Source organism: Urocitellus parryii, chromosome Y (genome assembly GCF_045843805.1).
Source record: "Urocitellus parryii isolate mUroPar1 chromosome Y, mUroPar1.hap1, whole genome shotgun sequence".
NCBI classification, from domain to species: Eukaryota; Metazoa; Chordata; class Mammalia; order Rodentia; family Sciuridae; genus Urocitellus; species Urocitellus parryii.
This window is the reverse complement of record NC_135548.1, coordinates 12016810-12036466: the sequence shown is the minus strand read 5'-3', so window position 1 is coordinate 12036466 and position 19657 is coordinate 12016810.

Genomic DNA, 19657 nt, shown 5'->3' with positions numbered 1-19657 from the left:
CACAAAGAAAAATCTGAATTATTCACATTCACAAGCCCAGCTGCTTATTGGACCCTAGCAGAGCCCAACATCCTGACATCCCTATCATTAAGGAATCCATGTAGATAGCAGCTGTGCCAGCAGATTTTCCTCCAAAAATGCTGATAGCTAAGGTTTAAGAAAAATCTTGATATGACAACTGCCCTCATTTCTGGTTCTGCTGAGGAATAAGCTCCTCTCTGCTTTAGTCCTTGCATATATTAGAGGAGTTTCTTTAAACAGTAGAATGTTGCCCAATTTAATCCTTGCCTTGCCCCACTGACAATTGTGTTCTGTGATTAATTACAGCTAACTTGTTAAATTACCACACACTGGTTCCCATACTTGGGATGCAGAATGTTGTGGCCCCATTTTACAGGTGAGGTAACTGAAGGTCAGAAAGGTTTAGTCACTCACTCATGGTTCACAGTTAGGAAGTGGTAGATCCTGGGCATGGGCCAGGTCTGTTCTCTTTTCCACTGGGCTTTACAGACCTCCCAGCTATGAATAACCAGCCCACAAAGTATAAAACTTTGTACCTGCCCTAGGGGATCAATCTATTGTCTAGTCTGGCTTCCAAAATGATACTTTGACCTTGAATTGGTCTTGACAGCTTCTTAGGAAATACCAAGTAATAACATTTTATTATTGGGATACTTAGGTTTATAGACTTCTAGCTCCTGTCACTAGAAAAAAAAAGGGTCTGAAGTATTAAACTTCTATTTCCTGCCTCACTATATGGTAGCTTCTGGGATTGTGGAAACTGATTTTTGTCTTTTTTTTTTTTCTTTGATTTTTGTCTTCATGAAAGAGGTAAACAATTATTCCTTTTCTCTCCCCTGGCTAAACACCACTGGTCCAGAACATTAGGCAAAAACCCAATTGGTTTTTATTGCACCTAACAAGATAATTCTGGTGAATGCAAAGTTTGAGAATTTGGGTGAAAACTCTCAAAGATGGTATGATGCAGTGACATTTTCTCATGGGTGCTGGAGGGGCCTGACCTCTGGATGGGCCCCTAGGTGGGAAGTGGTGACATAGGATTCTAGGTCAGCAGCAAGAGAAGTAGCCCAATTCAAAATGGGGAAATGAGAAGGGGGAACCAAGATGCAAATCCTGAGGGACTCTGGAGCAGAGTTCTTGAGGATGGCCCCAGGTGGTCTTATTCACAGCAGTAGCCATGGGACGTGCGTCTCTACCAACCACCTTATATATTTCCTCTCTGTCATTCCTGAGGCAACTGTCGCTATACCTACTTCACAGATGAGACTGCTGGGGATTGACCCCCTGCCAGGGGCTATCAGGTGTCAGAAGTGGGATTCAATGCTCTCTGAACCACTGTATTTTGCCTCTATACAGAGCAGGAATTACAGAAATATTGATTGGACAGATGATGGATGATCTATGTTGGGATGGAGGAAACTGGTATTATAAAGTGGAAACTGATTGCATAGGAGGGATTTTCACTTGTTATCCTCTAGTACCTTTAAAATATTACACTAAATGAGTGTTATTTTTCAAAGTAAATATATGAAATAATAAAGATATCTCCCAAAATGAATAAAAGGCCACTTTTTAAAAATATTTATTCTAATTTTGACAACAATGCAATTCAATTTATATTACACAAATAGAACACAATTTTTCATGTCTCTGGTTGTACACAAAGTAGAGTCATAACATTTGCGTTTTCATACCTGTACTTAGGGTATTTGAAGTCCATCTCATTCCACCATCTTTCCTATCACCATGCCCCCTTCCTTCCTCCTTCTCTTGTTTGCCCTATCTAAAGTTCATCTATTCCTCCCATGTCCCCCCATCCCCATTATGAATCTGTATCCTCATATCAGAGAAAATATTCCACATTTATTTTTGGATTTTCTCCAACTCTATCCATTTACCTGAAAATGCCATGATTTTATTCTCTTTTAATGCTAAGTAATATTTCATTGTGTATGTATACCACATTTTCTTTATCCATTCATATACTGAAGGGTATCTAGGTTGGTTCTTCAATCTGGTTATTGTGTATTGGGCTGCTATAAACATTGATGTGGCTGAGTTACTATAGTGTGCTGATTTTAACTCCTTTCAGTATAGACGGAGGAGTGGGATAGCTGGGTCAAATGGTGAATCCATTCCCAGTTCTCTAAGAATAACCTGTTACTTTCTCCATTGGCTACACCAATTTTCAGTCCCACCAGAAATGTATGAGTCTGCATAAAAGGCCCGTTTTGATGGATCTACAATCAGCATTGTTCCTATTTTCATTTTTTTTTCAAAAATACATTATTCTAAACCCAGCATGATGCTTTGACTGCTATTCAATTCAAGTACCTTAGAAAGAATTGAGGCAGAAGTGGCAGAAAATTGTTTACAGCAAAATTATATAAAACAGTTAATATTATATTACATTTCATTTTTTTTAAATTAAAAATTATAATTTTAATTTTCAATTAACAGATAAAAATTGTATCTATTTTTATTGAACAGCATGTTCTGATATAAGCATTCATTGTGGAATGATGAAATCAAGTTAATTAATATGCCCATTGCTTTGTATACTTATTTTCTTGTGTCAAAAACATTTAAACCTACTCTTTAAGCAATATTCTAGTGTACAATACATCATTATTTATTATGGTCACCATGTGTACAAGAGATCTCTGATATTTCTTCTTCATGTCTAACTGAAATCTTATCTCTTTTGAAAAACATCTCCCTGATCCAACACCTTCAACTCATACCTCAGGTAACCACTATTCTACTCTTTATTTCTATGGATTCAATTACTTTAGTTTCCAACCTATAAGTGAGATAATGCAGTATTTAATTATTCATGATCAGTTTCTTTCACTTGCACAATATCCTTTGAGTTCATTCATGTTATCACAAATGACAGGATTTCTTTGTTTTTTAAGGCTGCATAGTATACCATGGCACATGTACTCCGTTTTGTTTACCTATCTGTCCATTGATGGACAGTTATGTGATTTTATGTCTTGGCTACTATGAGTAGTGCTGCAATAAACACAGTAATGCAGGTGTCTTTCTGACATACTGATTACTTTTCCTTTAAACATACATGCAGAAGTGGAATTGCTGAATCATAATATAGTAACTATATAATCTATAATTATTTGAGAAATATCCATAATGTTTTTCATACTAGCTGTACTAATTTACATTACCAGCAAGAATGTACAAGGTGTCCATTTTCTCCACATTCTCACCACAGTTATTTCTTGTCTTTTTGATAATAATCATCTTCAGATATGGGTAGATATCTGATTTTAGTTTTAATTTGCAATATTACACTTTAATAAAAGTTTTTACTATCTGGACTGAAGACCTGGATTAAAAACCTTAACAGAAAATTGGATAATTCTCATAAAAAAGCAATTTAATAAAATAAAATACAATTGTAGCATTCCATAGATTAGAACATCTGTAGTAATCTTACAAAGGTAATTAAAACAAAAATGAGGCACTGTTTTTAATCACTGAAGTAGTGTAAATGTATTCTATTTTCATGTATAGCTAATTAGAACAAATTTTTTTAAATACTTGAAACAGAATGTTAACTATGTAATAAAGGTAAAACTCTCAAAAAATAGATGTCATTATTTAAAAAAACATAATAACTAATTCTAAAAGAAGTATGGTTTTGGAGCAGCAAAAAAAATTGTTACAATATGTGTTTGAAATAATACATGTACATACATACACATATATGATGTGAATCAATTGTCATAAAATATTGATATACTATGATTGATAAATCTTGAGTTAGAATAATCTGTCTAAGGATATTTTTCAAATGGAGCTCAAAAAATATATAAAAAATATTATTGCCCCAGTATTTATAATGTTAACAAAATTGGATGCAATTACTGTATGGAAATTAATGCAATATTAATATCAACAAAAAATTTTCCAAATAATGCAGGGGCAAAGATTAATTGCATTTTATGGTAACAAAACTCACCATGTGGGATTTTACATTTTTATTTAAATTGGTGTTATAGCATTTGTTGACATGAGAATGTGAGTACTTAAAAGTTTTTGAAGTGAAAGTTTACAAAGGAGTGGTTAAAGGTGAAAGTCATACTTCTCAATTTCAAAACTTATTATAAAGCATGACAAGGTTGTTTAGGCATAAGGATAGATGTATAGATCAATGAATTGAATTGAAGGCCAGAATAAATACACCTCTATGTTCAATTAATTTCAACAAGGGTATTCAAGCCATTGAATAGGAGAAGAGTCTTTTCAACAAATGGTGCTGTACAACTAGACATTCCCATGCAAAAGAGGGAATTTGGACCCTTGACATCATGTCATATACAAAATTTTAACTAAAAAAGATTAAAAATATAAATATAAGAACTAAAACCTTAAAACTCTCAAGAGAAAAGAAAGAAATAAATCTTCATAAAATATAAATGATAAAAAAACTAGAAAACTTGGAATTTATCAAAAGTGAAACCTTTTGGGGAAGGGGGTGGTTGGCATCAAATGACTTTGTTCATATAGTGAAAAGATAACCCAAGAAAAGGGAGAAAATATTTGCTAATCATATATCTGGTAAGAGTCTATTATTCAGAAAAGTACTATTTCAATTCAATAAAAATAAACTACAAAAAAGTGGGTGAAGAACTTTAAAAGACATTTCTCTAAAGAAGTTATACAAATGGTCAATGAGCACATGAAAAAATGCTCACTAACCATTAGAGAAATGCAAATTAAAACTACAGAAAATACCACTTCACCAGACAGCATAGCCTCCTTTAGAATTTCTATACTAAAAAGAAAAAAAAACACAATTATTGCAAAAAATTGTGAAGAAGTTAGAATGTTTATACTTTGCTGGTAGCAATGTAAAATGGTGAATTATTGATCCAGCTCTCAAGACCCCAAAATACTACTCTTGCATACACGTCAAAAGAACTGAAAAAAGATATGCCCATGAAAACATGTGTACAAGAATATTTACAACTTTATATATAATTATCAAAAAGTGGGGTTGGGGTTGTAGCTTTGTGATAGAGCACTTGCCTAGCATATTTGAAGCACTGGGCTTGATGTTCAGCACCACATACAAATAAATAATGATCCATATTTTTTTAAAAGTGAAAAAAAAATTTCAATGTCCATCAGCTGATGAATGGATACACAAAATATGGCATATGCATACAATAGAATATTATTAAGCTATAAAAAGAAATCAAGTATTAATTCATACTACAACATGAATGAACATCAAAAATGTGCTAAGTATAATAAGCTTTTCACAAGAGATCACATATTTTGATTCTATTTATTACAATGTCCAGGATATTAAAGAAAAATTAAATTATGACATTTGCAGGTAAGTGGATGGAGCTAGAGGATATCATGCTAAGCAAAATAAGCCAAATCCAAAAAAAAAAAAAAAAAAAAACAAAGGTGAAATGTTTCCTTTGATAAGCAGATACAGATCCATTATAGAGGTGGGTAGGGAAGAATGACGTAACTTTGGATTTGGCAGAGGGGAGAGAGAAGAGCGGAGGGGTTTGGGGTTGGGTAGGACCATGGAATGAGAGAGACGGTATTATCCTATAATTATTCTACTGTCATATATAACTATTTAGAACAAGTTTTAAATATGTCCAAAATAGAGAATTCCACAGACAGAAAGTAGATGGTTGCTTGAATCACATTTTGAAGATGGCAGGCAATGGGGAGTGATTACCAGTGGGTATGGGGTTTCTTTTTGTTGTGATTGAAAATATTCTAAAATTGATAGTGGTATGATTGCACGTTATGAATACACAAAAATTCTTGAATTGTACACTTGAGCACTGTCTCCTTTGTTGAATTGTATGTCAACTTTAAAATTTAGAAAAAGAGGATTCTAATCTAAATGTACTATTTTATCTCTGTCTCTAGTTAGTGGAATTACATATATATTTTTAGTTTCTTTATAACCCAATGCATTATCTAAGTTAGTTCCAATAAATATTTATCATTTTTTAAAAAAATATTTTAGTTTTAGATGGATACAATACCTTTATTTTATTTATTTATTTTTTATGTGGTGTTGAGGATTGAACCCAGTGCCTTACATGTGCTAGGCAACTGCTCTACCACCGAGCCACAATCCCAGCCCCAACATTTATAATTTGTAAAATAAGTAAAACGTTTGAATTGTTAATTTTAAATATGGCAATTTTAATATTCAACTTATAAAAGAAAGGATAAAAGTAGTCACACACTGTACAGCCTTGCAACATAAGAGTATAATACTAGTAATGGAAAATGGAATAAAATGAAAATAAGTATGCAAAAGTGATAAAAATTGGCATGAATTTATTGTAACATTTTTGATAATGTTTATCTTTACAAGTATGGGAAATGGCCACATTTGCATCACAAATTAAATTGGAGTTTTATTTGACATTGAAAATGACAACATTTTCAGGGACAGGTGCCCTCTTTTACTCTGCAATTCTTTATTGATTATGATTCCCCTAATTTCTTCCTGGAATTTTCCCTTCTCCTTATCTTTTCCTTTTGTTCAATCTGAGTTTCTTTTTTCTAATTGTTTTACTTATATCCAAAATTTTTCATTTCCGCTAATGCTCTAAAGATTTTAGTTTATAACTTTGAATATTATTTCTTAATAATTTGAACTTTTAATATTTATTCAGCTTTTTGAATTTTGTTTCTTTTATTCTTTTGACTCTTTAATTATTCAGTGGTTAATAAATATCACATTTATTTTTATCTCAGTTTTGCATACTAAATATTCTTTCCTAATTTATTTAATTTCATGCTTATTGCTTTTCGATTTTAAATTTGCTATATATATTTAAATTCGGTATAGATCTCATTATTCTCTTTTTCATTCTTGTTAACATCTGGCAAAAGATAAAAGTTCCTCTGATTCAGTTTATACACACACACACACACACACACACACACACAGACACACACACATTGTGACACCCTGCTAGGTGACACACAGCTCCAGGGTCCCCGGGTGCGCAGTGCCCTTTGGTGGAAGAAAGGTCCCCGCTGGGCAGGAAGGTATCTCACGGACCGCATTCACTGAAGTCTTGGGCAACAGCGAATCCTCCTGATGCTGCGAGGGCAGATAAGCGGCTGCTACCTCTTTTGCACCATTTCACCTGGTGACATGGGAGCACCATTGGATGAACTCCACTGCACACTCCCCCTCTAGAGAGTGTGTCTGTGATCCAGAAGAGCATTCTTCTGGGCAACTCTGGGATCAGCATTAGAGCCGGCTTTCTGGAAGCAACAGTGAGTCCCTCCCTGTCCCCTCGCTATCCGCCCTGGGCCACTGAGCCAGGCGTCTCCAGGCGCCTTGAAGCTTCATTCTGCACCTAAGGCTGTGGCCCTGGGCGAGCATCCTATGTCTCTGGCGGCTTTCCATGTCCCTGGGGACTCTGCTCCAGGAGCCCTGCTCCTAGGGTCTTGATCTCCTAGATGGCTTTCACCTTCCCCTTCTCGGCAGAAAACAGAGACTAGCAGGCCCATGGAGACTGGCAATCCAGGTGCTAGCAGGGCAACTGGGCATGCACAGAAGCTAGGCAGGTTTGGCTTGCAAATCAGACAACTTGTGAATTCCTAGAGTACTAGAAGAAGGAGGGGAAGAGGAGCAGGTCTGTGGTAGTTATGACCACCATCACAGGGAGTGAAAAGAAAGTTACCAGGACACTCAGAGAAACCAAAAGGTCTGTATTGTGGCAGTGTCAGATTCACAGGGTAGGAAGAGAATAAAGAAAGAGCTGGAAAAGAGAGAGAGTGGGGGTGAAAGAGAGAGCAAAGTGTGTGTGTGTGTGTGTGTGAGAGAGAGAGGATAAGAGGAGAGGGCAGAGTGAAAGAGAGGGGAGGGGTCTGCCAGGAGAGTTTTTATAGCCAAAATCTAATGGGTTATCTGGTTGGAATACAGTGAATGGATCATGCAGTAGTTGCTAAGGGGGTCATCTTCTGCCTTCAGGCAGACCTGGCAGGGGTGAGATGTGGGTTTCTGTTGCACCAAATTGGGTGGGGGATGATTTTTCATCCTTGAGACAAACAAGAAATAAGGAACCAGATGGATGGGGTTTGGGTGTTAGCCTTCAGCTAACAGGGAGAGGAAGATTTCTTAGCATGGGGGAGACACTCCTACCACTTGGAGTGTCTTTGGTTTGTTTTTGGAAAAGGGAATACAAAATAAAGAAAACAGAAAGGAGAAGGGGAAAGGCTAAAAGGAATGGGTGGGAGGAGGCCTGACCAGAAATGGCAAGAGCATGCAGGGGAACCAGGGGCATATGGGGGAATGGCTCTTCCCAGCCCAGATCACTGCTATTTGTGCAGGTGCCTGGGCTGCTGCCTGGAGGAAGCCACAGCTGCACATGTGCTGAGCACTCTTGGAGGCAGGGGCACCCACCAAGGGGCAAGTCAGAGCCATACCTGTTCCCATACAGTTCCTTGTTCCACAAAGATTCCAGCAGGGTTCTTAGAAGGCAGGCATGGAAGCATGACAACTCACAAGGGACTCAAGAGCCTAAGGACAGTGGCTTCCTGATTAATGCCAAGAGGCAGAAGACCAAGATGTGGTAGACCTGATAACCCTGGCGTTTTGGGGAAGCTTAGAGAACTGGCATGGGAAGGCCACCTGGAGCTAAACTGCCAGGTCAGGACTGCTCTCACCACCCAGCTCTCAGAAGCAGGTGGTGGTAGCAGGTGACCTATTTCTTGGCTTCTCTCCTTATTAAAGGAGGAAAACTTTTTCTGTGCTAGTAAGAAATAATTTTTCTATAGGAATTAAAAGAAGGAACTGCAGTTGGTACAAAAATGGCTGTTCTGTTAATTTGAGGCTTGGGGTAGGGCTTGAGCCTCAAGAAGGCCTTATTCTGTGGGATTGAAACTCCCCAACTGAGGGTGGGAAATTCAGAGGTGACAAACAATGGGATGTATCTGTAATGGGACATGAATAAGGCAAGAGGTGGCCAGGCCATAGATGAGATTACCTCACCCAGCAAACTTTTGCTTAGATTTTCTCTCTGTCCCATGTGGGATCCAAGGCAAAAAGCATCAGGTTTGGTGAAGCTCATAAGCTGTGTACATGTGTTTGTGTGCATGTCCATGGTTGTATGCAGAGTGCCAGTTGGGGTCCTTGTTTGATTTTCTATGTTCTTTAGGAAAGCACCCAGATCAACCTCCTGGAGGAGCTGCTTGTTTGAATTACACTTAAGGGATGGAAGAGGGAAATGTGGCTCTTAGAGTAATGCAGATAAAGGTTTAGTGTTGTTACGCTTTTTGACCCACCCAGCCACTTTATACTTGATTAGCTGTGGCTACTGCATTGCACTTGATCTCCTCTCTGGAACCCTCTACAGGCACTTACAGCAAGGCTGATTTCTGGTTGTTTTTAAAGGGTGGAGCTTTGGAGGGGGAAAATTGACTGGAGCAGTAGATTCTTCTTGTCTACTTGGCTAGGTGCATGTTGAATTTGTGATCTTGATCTGTGTGCTTGTGCATGCGTGCCACTTGCTGCACGCAGATTGGAAGTGAAGAGAAAGCAGGACTTTGGGCATTGATTGCACCCAAATGAACAGATGCCAAGCATGCAAACCTTCATTTGCATACAAGTATGCAAATATATGAACCTGTTGGAAATTCATGAGGATATGTGTTGCCTACCTCATGCTGCTGATCGTGTTTGCAGTGTGAATGGATGGGCCTCCTTGGGAGAAAAATGTATGTGTCAGAGCAACTGTGTTGTTAAGCAGACTGAGTATTTCACAGTGTGCTTTGCATAGACCTTTATTTCTCCCTTGGCTTCTGAATTCCAAAAAGGCAAATAACCTATGCCCCATTTAAGCCTTTTTATTCTGGGTTACTATTTGAAAAGAAAGAAAGTGTGGTTCATAATTATGTAGACCAAATAATTATATATCGTGAGATCATTATATTCTGTGAACCATATATGACTATTTCGTATGTTTGAAACATTGCCTATGTATTTGCTTTAGAGAGAGATCATGCATCTGTAAGTACTTTTCCAAAGAGAGAATGAGGAATCTAGAACAAATATGTACATGTAGACAGAATTGTTGTGGCCACAAAATTTTTTTAAAAATGAATTCTTTCTGTTTCAATACCATAGGATAGATTTTATATGGGATGCACCCTCTTGATATGGAAGCCAATATTGCAAGATACACATGCATATGGAACATGTCTTCCCCTTCAGTGTGTGTTCCAACACAAGTGGTTCCCATCCCACGCTTCTAACATTAAATAGCCTGTCTATAGGTTTTCTTTGCATAGTTCATCTCCATTCAATGAATATATATATAGTTTTTTATAATTAATGACTGTGGAGCTCCAAGGCATTGTATTTTTGAGGGGGTTTCCATATTGAAATAAGCTTACATTACTAGTTGAAAAGTAATTATGTTGTAGGTCTGATTTAGATGCTTTTTGTATGCTGGTTATTGTGAGATTGAATATAAATGTAAATAGTGATGATGAAAGATTTTTCCCAATAAAGTTGGATAACAATTCAAATGGGATTGATAGATGAAAGGGATTCTAGAATGAAAAGGAGACTTACAAAAATCTTTGTTATGGAAAATTACCATGGGGAAAAAGTGCAAGTTGGGAAAATTAATGATTGGAATTGGTTAAGATTTAGAGAAAGATCAACTGTAATAATAAAAGTTTTGTATTAAGCACACTTGAAACTTATTTTTAAAAAAAACTTAATTTAAAGATTAGAGAAATATATGAATATGCTTTACCCTCTTTCTTCCTGGGGAGGGGGAATACTAAAATATCACTTTATTTATTTATTCTAAATATGTGCACATCTTTTGAATGGAATTTCAAATTAGAAATAATTCAGTATTTAAAGATATCTATTTCAGATATTCCTAATTTAATTTTTAGACATCAACACAGAATTAATTTATTAATTCTAAGTTCCATAGGTTTCCCTCTTAACTGCAGACAATTGGAAAAAAAGAGCAAATTTCAGACTATACAAATGAACATGATGAAGAAAAAATATAGGCTACAGATTTTGTTATAACTATTTGTCAGAGGATAACCAGATATAACAAACAGGTTTTCCTTTTTTAAAAATATTTTTTTTTAGTTTTACATGGACACAATATTTTACTTTATTTTTATGTTGTGCTGAGAATTGAACACAATGTCTGTCATGTGTGAAGCAAGCACTCTGTTGCTGAGCCACAACCCACTCCCAGTTTTTCCTTTTTGATATAATTTTAATTTCTCACCAAAGATTCATTTCTGAATTAAAAACTATATAGATTCAAAGCCACTACTTCTTGATTTGAAATGAAGTGGCATTTTCTAGACTATAATGTGTGCTACATTAGCTAAATGTTTTCTAAAGGTTTCCAAAAATGTATCTACATTTAGGGGTTGAAATAGAAGTTCTAAAAGTCATTTGCCTGGAGCAGCAGGGCAGTGGGACACTTAAGGGCACATTACCCCCTTGGAGAGGACTCTGGTTAGATAGGTAGTGTATGCCCTTTTGAAGGCTACACATTGCCAAATCAGAGTCTTCCTTTATTTATTTACTTATTTTTTTTTAATTTTCAGGTGACAATTATGCATATTTATGGGGTACAGTGCATTTATACACTGCATCATGATCAACTGAGGATGTTTGGTGAGATGTTCATTTCAAATATGTTTCATTGCTATATATATATATATATATATATATATATATATATATATATATATATATATATATTAGATGAACACACAAATGTATTTATTTATTTTTAATGTGGTGCTGAGGATCAAACCCAGCGCCTCACATATGCAAGGCACTTGCTTTATTACTGAGTTACAGCCCTAGTCCAACGTGTTTAATTTCTTTGTGTTGAAATTCCTCAAAAGCCTCTCTTCTAGCAGTTTTGAACTATACCCTGCAGTTTTAGAAATACTGGTCATCCTGCAGTTTAATAGAAAACAAGGCATTTTTACTCTGTCTGGCTGTGGCTTTGTACCCACTGGCCAACCACTCTCCACCCCTTCTTCTTCACTCCTATCCTGGTCCAGGTCTATGATAAACACTATCCTTGAGCCTGTCTTTAAAAATGCAAGAAGGAATGCAAACTCTCTGTTGCTAGAGCCTCTGTGTTTTTAAGAGAGGCATAAAATTTATTTTTAGGATGACTTTTACTAATGTTTGAATATCACTTTGTAGTTGAGTTTGTGTGCATGATATATGATATATAAAATATATTTTAATTAAAAATACATTGAATGTGATACAAGATTCCCAAGTTTCAGACCTCTCTGGTGGACAGCCACTTTTTAGTGTCTGGATTAAGGAACAACATCTGTATAAATGACCTATAATATTGTGCAAAAAAATGTCATCTTTCTTGGGCCATGCTATGTGTCTTAGAAGCAATTGGTGATTTTGAGCAAATGAGTTGTTCTTATTTTCAGGAGAAATATGAGGGCTTTCCTTAGGATTCTCTTGTTAATGCCTTCAACCTTTGAAAGTTTTTAATTCATGAAAGTAAAATTCTTTAAAATTTGCTTCTTGGAAAAACAAATGAACTGACCTTTTTCCATGCATGTTTCTTCACTCTCAGTGTTTTTCAGGGGAAATTTCTAGTGCTATTGTTGTTGCAGTGGGACAATGTTTCAATTTTGAGAAGGAACACACTGCCCATGATCATCAGTCATTTGGGTGGTTGATTTCCTTTCTGCTTATTTGACATTAAGCCTCATTTATTTTATAGGATGGTGGTTTATTGGAAGAAAGAGAAAATCCAGTGTGTAGTAAGCATGGGGTGGCAACTAAAATAGGTCCTGAAGGAGGGATGGTATTTTAGAAGTACAGATGGTATGATGGAAAAGGGCATGAGATGAAGGAGGAGGGAAGAAAGTGAATGGCAAGATACATAGCCACACTGCAGTCTAAAGTCCTGCATTGCTTATCTCAGGTGTTTTATTGCCTCTGTGAACACAGAGACACTTCTTTCTGCTGTCCATGGTCCAATGTCTGCCTCAATAAATCTTTTGATTTGATTGGATCTGACTTTCTAAGTTGCCCTGCTCTCAAGAGAATTCTTTTGAGTACAGTCCATTGACTACAATTATGTCCATACTAAGAGCTCCTTCCCAGCCTTTCATAAAGACTGAAATTTTCCAAAGAGAGTGGAAGGATTATGCTTTTCATAGATTTGATCATTTGGAAATACAACTTGTCCCAAAATTTGGAGTTTGCTTTCAGTTAGTGATGATAAATGCAGTAGTATCTGAAGTTTGGCATCAGAAAATAACAGGAATATATATATATATATAGTTTATCTTCCTAATATTTTGAAACATAGTTGTAGAAAAATAGATAAGATTATATATGATTCAATATTTCAGACTCAGGGATCCTCTGATCTGTTTTGTTCATATACCTAGCATTCAATAAAAATGTTAACAATGTCCACATTATCCATCAAAGTGTGATAGGGGATCAATTTCTTACAAAATTCAAATACCTTAAATCTCTTTCCTCTACACTGCATCATTTTTAATGATCTTATTGACCTTTTTGTTAGAGTAAAATTACTTGGCATAAATTTGTATTTAGTTTTATAAATGTTTCTATGTTTTTGCTAATAAGTGTTTATCACTTTTTAAAATTAAATATTATATTCTCCTTTAAAACACTCTATGAATGATATCAATTTTTAAAAGCTATACACTTTTTAATGTATCATGTATGTGACTTGCTATGTATAGATTTTTTCCCTGCTTTCTAAAGATGCCTATTGATCGTTCATGATTTGATCATTATAACATGAGTTAGAAAATATTAAGAGTTCTTAATCTTTTATTCTGACATTCCAGCTCACAGTGTAGAACTTCAGTTGTGGAATGCATCATATCTGTGTTCCCTATCCCTATATGTCTCTGTTTTGTGCTAGTGCTTTAGTCTCAGGTCTTCATTGCCAGATCATCCTATTCATGCCAGGTTTTTTACTGGGCTAAAGAAGTTTTTTGGGGGGTACTGGGGTTTGAACTCAGGGGCACTCAACCACTGAACCACATCCTCAGCCCTATTTTTGTATTTTATTTAGAAGTAGGGTTTTTTTCTGTCCTTTTTTTTTAGGGCAGGCATTTTTTTTACAGCAGGTGTGCAGTGTTCATGATTTTACTTTTAAAAAAATCAGTCGTAGTTAAGTTAAAATTTTCATGATGATGATAACGTATTTATAGTATTTTAATTGGAATAGGAACTCCACCATGTGTCCTTAAAGATCACCTGGATGCCATTGATCCAGAGGTGTGTATTAACCACGTAGCCTGGGTCTGGTACAGAAATGTGGAGGTGGATGAAGAACACAAATGGAGAAAACACACCACCTTGGCTTTCGGCTTTTGAGTAGTATTTTGTGATATTAAGTGAAGCAATTTAAGTAATGACCACATGTTATATACTTGAATGGTATTTTGTTATAAAATCATGTCACTGAAATTTACAGTAAGAAATGCTATGAGGTAAATTTAAATAGTAATTTATGGAAAACCTTAATCATAGTGACTGGTACCATGTAGAAGCCCAATAAGTAGCGATTATTATCAAAACTTTTGCTTATAAATTGGGAAATATTAAATAAAAAGAACTTAAAAATGTTATACAAGTGTTTCTTCCATTGTTAAGCTCTTGAATGTCCAGAGACACTAATTGATCTCTCCAGTGTGCTGCTGTGGATTTTGGCCATTTCTTCATTTGTGCCTCTCCCATAGGAGGAAGATGGTGGCTCCTCTTCCTGGCAAAAGAGGCATTCTTCAGTGAGCTGTTGAGGTCTTAGGCAGCCAGGCAGTCCTTGTCCTTAAGACAGGATCTAGAACGTACTTTCATTAATGTCTATTTGTTAACTTAAAATGACTTCTGGGCTGGGCATGGTAAGAAACACTAGGTTTGCATTTTGGGCAGAGCTGAAGATTCCTTAGGAACTGGAACTGTCTTTAAAGATGTGGAAGTCAAAATGAACATATCAGGTGATGCATTCATTCAACAAGCAGGTATGAAGCCATGAATTAAAAAGAGATAAATGTCTCTCTCTGGGACTTAGGGACCAACATTAACCATCCCATCATGAGAGTAAATACACAGTGATAATTGAAATGATGTCTACAGTGGAGAGATTGCTGATTCCCTAAAGCAGTCTGACCTTATCACAGAAGGTAGGAAGTGTGAAATTAGGGAAGAATATTCCCACTAGTAGAAGTGGTGCATGAGACTCCTCTGGAAAGTTTGAAAGCTCTTAGGGCTGGAGGGGAGGGTGGGCTGTCAGACTGAGGAAGCCAGTGGGGACCATAGTGGGATTTGGAGGCCACATTTAGGACTTTCAACCTTCTAATACCAAGAACTTGGACTGTTGAGAAACCCTACCCAAGAGTGGGTGGTACAGGGTGGCAGCAATCACAAGATGTTCTCACTGACATTTAGAAACACTCACACTGTCTGCAGCATGGGAAATGCATTGTACAGAGCAGTGGATTCTTTTGGAGAACTGAGGGGTATTGGAGACATCCATCTGAGAAATGGTGGAAACTTGGCAATAGGTGTTATTGTTGGAGGCAGAAAAACAGATGGACACGGGAGCATGAAGAAGAAATGTTAACTCCACTGTAAGTAATTTAGGAGTGCTAGGAGTTAAGTTTGAGTGGGTAATGTTGGGACCAGGTGGTGCAAGACTCAGCCTTTTGAGTCTGATATATCCACCTAGTAAAACTTCTTTTTGTGTGTCCATCTTTACCTGTGGTTTCGCTTTCATTCATGTACTCATTCATTCATTTGTTCCTTCACTCAACTCTCTCTTTACTCAAATTGCTTACAAACTAATTAGTGTGACACTATGACACAGACTTCATACATAGGCTCACTCTGAAGTACACCATGCTGGTGTAGAGGCAGTAATACATTTGAGAACTATAGAAGAAGGAAAACCAAGAAGATTTTTTTTACTGGCTGAAGGAGAGAGGAATGGTGGAGGTGGGGGTAATTGAAAATCTTCTAGATTGTGCAGGTGGGTGGATGGTTGTCTGTTCTTTAAATACAGACTGAAAAATGGGTTGAAAGGAGGTGTAGGTGGGGAAAGAAGTGGTGCATGAGGGAGGCAGACCCAATTTGGGGCATGCTATTTTTAAGTTTCATTTAAGGATATGTAGAAGGCAGTTGGAAATGCATGTTTGAACATTGTAAAGAAATCTGGAGATAGTGACTTAAAATCATCATCATGTGGTAGGAGTTAAAGATGAATGAGAATAAAATGGAGCATTAGTCTGGATTCCAGCAGGAAGCAGATGCCAACCATAAATCAAGTACTGAAAGAAATTTTGAAGGCAAGACAATGTGTAAAGATTGTGAAGATGGACAGAAACTACTAACAGAAGAGAGAAAATAAGTGTCAAGAGACGAAAAATGCAACCATATTCACAAAATAAACATACCAGATATGAAAAACCAATACATCATCATCATTGTAAAAGACCAATGCAAATAAAAACGTTGTGCCTCACACAGGAGTTCTGCAGTGGGACAAGGTTTAAACAAACCAACTGTGATGAGAAAACACACTGGGACTAGCATCAGCAGAGTCATTACCATTTCTGGTCCTGGCGAGGGAGAAGCTGGAGTATGGCTATAGGTCCATCACACCTGTAGACATGTGTTCCTCAGGGAAGAACTCAGACCCTGCCAGCACTTTACTTGGTGGGCAAGGAGCTTAGGGAATACCTACCATGACTACCTTCTCTTCTACTCTGTGACTTCTGGCTTCCCACTGGCCCAGCATACCATGAATCCAGAGGGTACTGAAACCCCTGGTGATCTCTGAGGGCATCTTCCTGTGCCGCAGTCCTGCTGCAGCAAAATAACCGGGGGGTGACGAATAACTTGTGCATGTTGATACATCAGGAGTAGGAGCCGTTTATTGTAGGACAACAGAGCTATTTATACATTTCACACAGCTTATCTTAATTAGCATAAACTAGATACATCAGTCAACCAATAAGGAATGGCTCGGTTTTGTTACTTCTCAAACCACTCCCTCTGGCATTTTGCCAGGCACCATCCAGACTTGTTTACGAACTCTAACATTTCTATGGCAAAATACCAGGTGTTATTTTGACTTGTTTACAGACCTTAACATTCCTGCAGCACAGGGCAGGATATAGAAGGGTGAGAAGTGGGGTGGTGGGCTTAAATGGCAGGTGGGATTCAACCAGTGAATGGCTGAAGAAACTGAGTCAAGAAAGATCTTTGTGAAATACCAGCATTCATGAGACAAGTAGAGGAGGAGCCTGAGGAGTGAAATGCAGAAAAAAATTGTGGTCAGCCTGTCTCAGCCTCCAGATTATAGGTATGTGCCACCATACCCAGCTGGGTGTGCTTCTCTCTTGCCAACCTTGTGCCACTGCAGAACTCCTGTGTGAGGCACAACATTTATGTGCTTTTGTCTTTTACAATGATGATGACGTATTGATTCTTTATATCTGGAATGTTTATTTTGTGAGTATGGTTGCATTTTTCTTCTCTTGACACTTATTTTCTCTCTTGTGTTAGTAGTTTCTGCCCATCTTCACTGTTTGAATTTTCTCTCCTCCCATGTATCAATTTACATCATTAAATTTTCTAAAAATTCTGCACATGGGTTATGCTCTCTCTTTACTTCTTAAACTTGCTGAGCATTGGATTAAAATTAAATTATTTAAGTGCTCAAACTGGATAAAGTTATCTAAGTAAATAAACACCCAGATGCTTCTTTAAATATGTTGCACTGTATAAAAACAGATATAATTGCTAACTTTACACATTTTTTTAAATTTTTACATTTGATTCCAGATTAAGTAAATATATGCCCAAAATGCGTATGGCTTTATAAGCTCTCATAAGCTACTTATGCATCTGTCCAAAAGAGGTTCAAGGTGAATAGGTCAATTTTCATGTGACCACTACTTTGTTAGTCATGGCCAAGGTGATGATAGGCATACCATGTTTGGCTGAATTTTGGGAAAACATTGATTAAACACTGAATTTTGTAGACCTAATATAAAGAAGTAGTTTTCATGCCTGAAATCACAAATTCCCCCAATGTGTGTTTGTTTCATATACATATATGTATGTGTACATATTTTACCTGTGTGTATATACACATAAATATGCTTATGAGTATGTATCTATATCTGTGTTGTATATGTGTATATGTGTATGTGTGTGTGTGTGTGTGTGTGTGTGTGTGTAAAACCAGATTTGAGTTTAGCTTCTTTTTTTCTTTTATCCTCTTTTTCTTTTTGCATTAGAATGTTTCCTAGTTTTTATTGTTGTTATTGTTATTGTTAGGAAAGTTTTTTGGAAGACATGAGTTTTCAGACCAGAATAGAAAATAGCTAGGACGGTCTTAGTTACTTTTAATATTAATTGAATAATATAAAAACATTTAAACTTTCTGATATTATATTGAAAATCATACCATGTATTTATTACTTTTAACTCAAAACAGAGTTTATTTCAAACAAATTTATGCCTCTGATATGAATTATATTCTACTGTGGAGCCAGATTTCCCCTTGTGGATGAGAAATCACCACCTTCATAATCCTTACATCTTGAGAAGTCTAATGAAATTCATTCATTTATTGAATTTACTTCTTCATGAAATATTTGCAGGTGCCTGCTGTGCCTGTGAAATGCTCTAATGTACCTTAGGAGTAAAATTAATTTGCATAATAAATCTATGCAACATAACTTATTTCCCCCTAAAATAAATTCATAAGGGTTGCCTCAGAGACTTTTTGTTCTGCCAGTCTTCCTCAGATGATCAAGTCTACTTGATTGATTTTTCATTCTGAAGAAAAAGTTTTAAAGCCTATGAAATACCAATTAAGATACCTGTATCTCTGAGCAGGCCCACCAAATAACACAGTTAGTCAACTTCAGCACAGCTCTGTGATATGATGTCTGCTTTTCTAACAAAGAAATAATTCTGTCCCTTCAAACTACTATGTATAGACCTGGGTCAGAGCAATTTAAACCCACTCTTCAAGGTCAATCACTACATTGTGAAGAGAAAAACTGACTATAGTGTAAGGTCCACTTTTCCTGTGTTCTGAACCTGACAGTGAGAGAACTCCAGACTCCACTGTGTGGGCTATAACTCACTCCTAATTCATTAAAAGCTTGTTAAGCATTGATACAAAGAAGGAGAGAACATCTAGTACCCTTTGGAAAAGTTAAGCTGACAAGGATATTTTTGCCTGTTTTAGAGATTTTCAAATGTTAATTAATCAATGGCATGTCTGGGCTCTCATCCTGAACTAATTTCACTTTCCTCTTTCTGGATCCAGGTATGTCCCCCACCCACCTTCGCTTGAACTCCTAAGACTTTCTTCAACCCCTGAGCCCCCTAATGTCCCACTCAGTGTACATCTGGGAGAAATGCTGGAAACTGGAGCTGTGGCTCATTCTAAAACCCAGCAAGCCGATGAGGGTGTAGAGTGCAGAGCCCTCCCTCATCACATTGCTGTACATGCAGCCATCTCCATCCTGGAAGGATGTTAAGAGCAGAGTGGCTAGGAAGAGCACC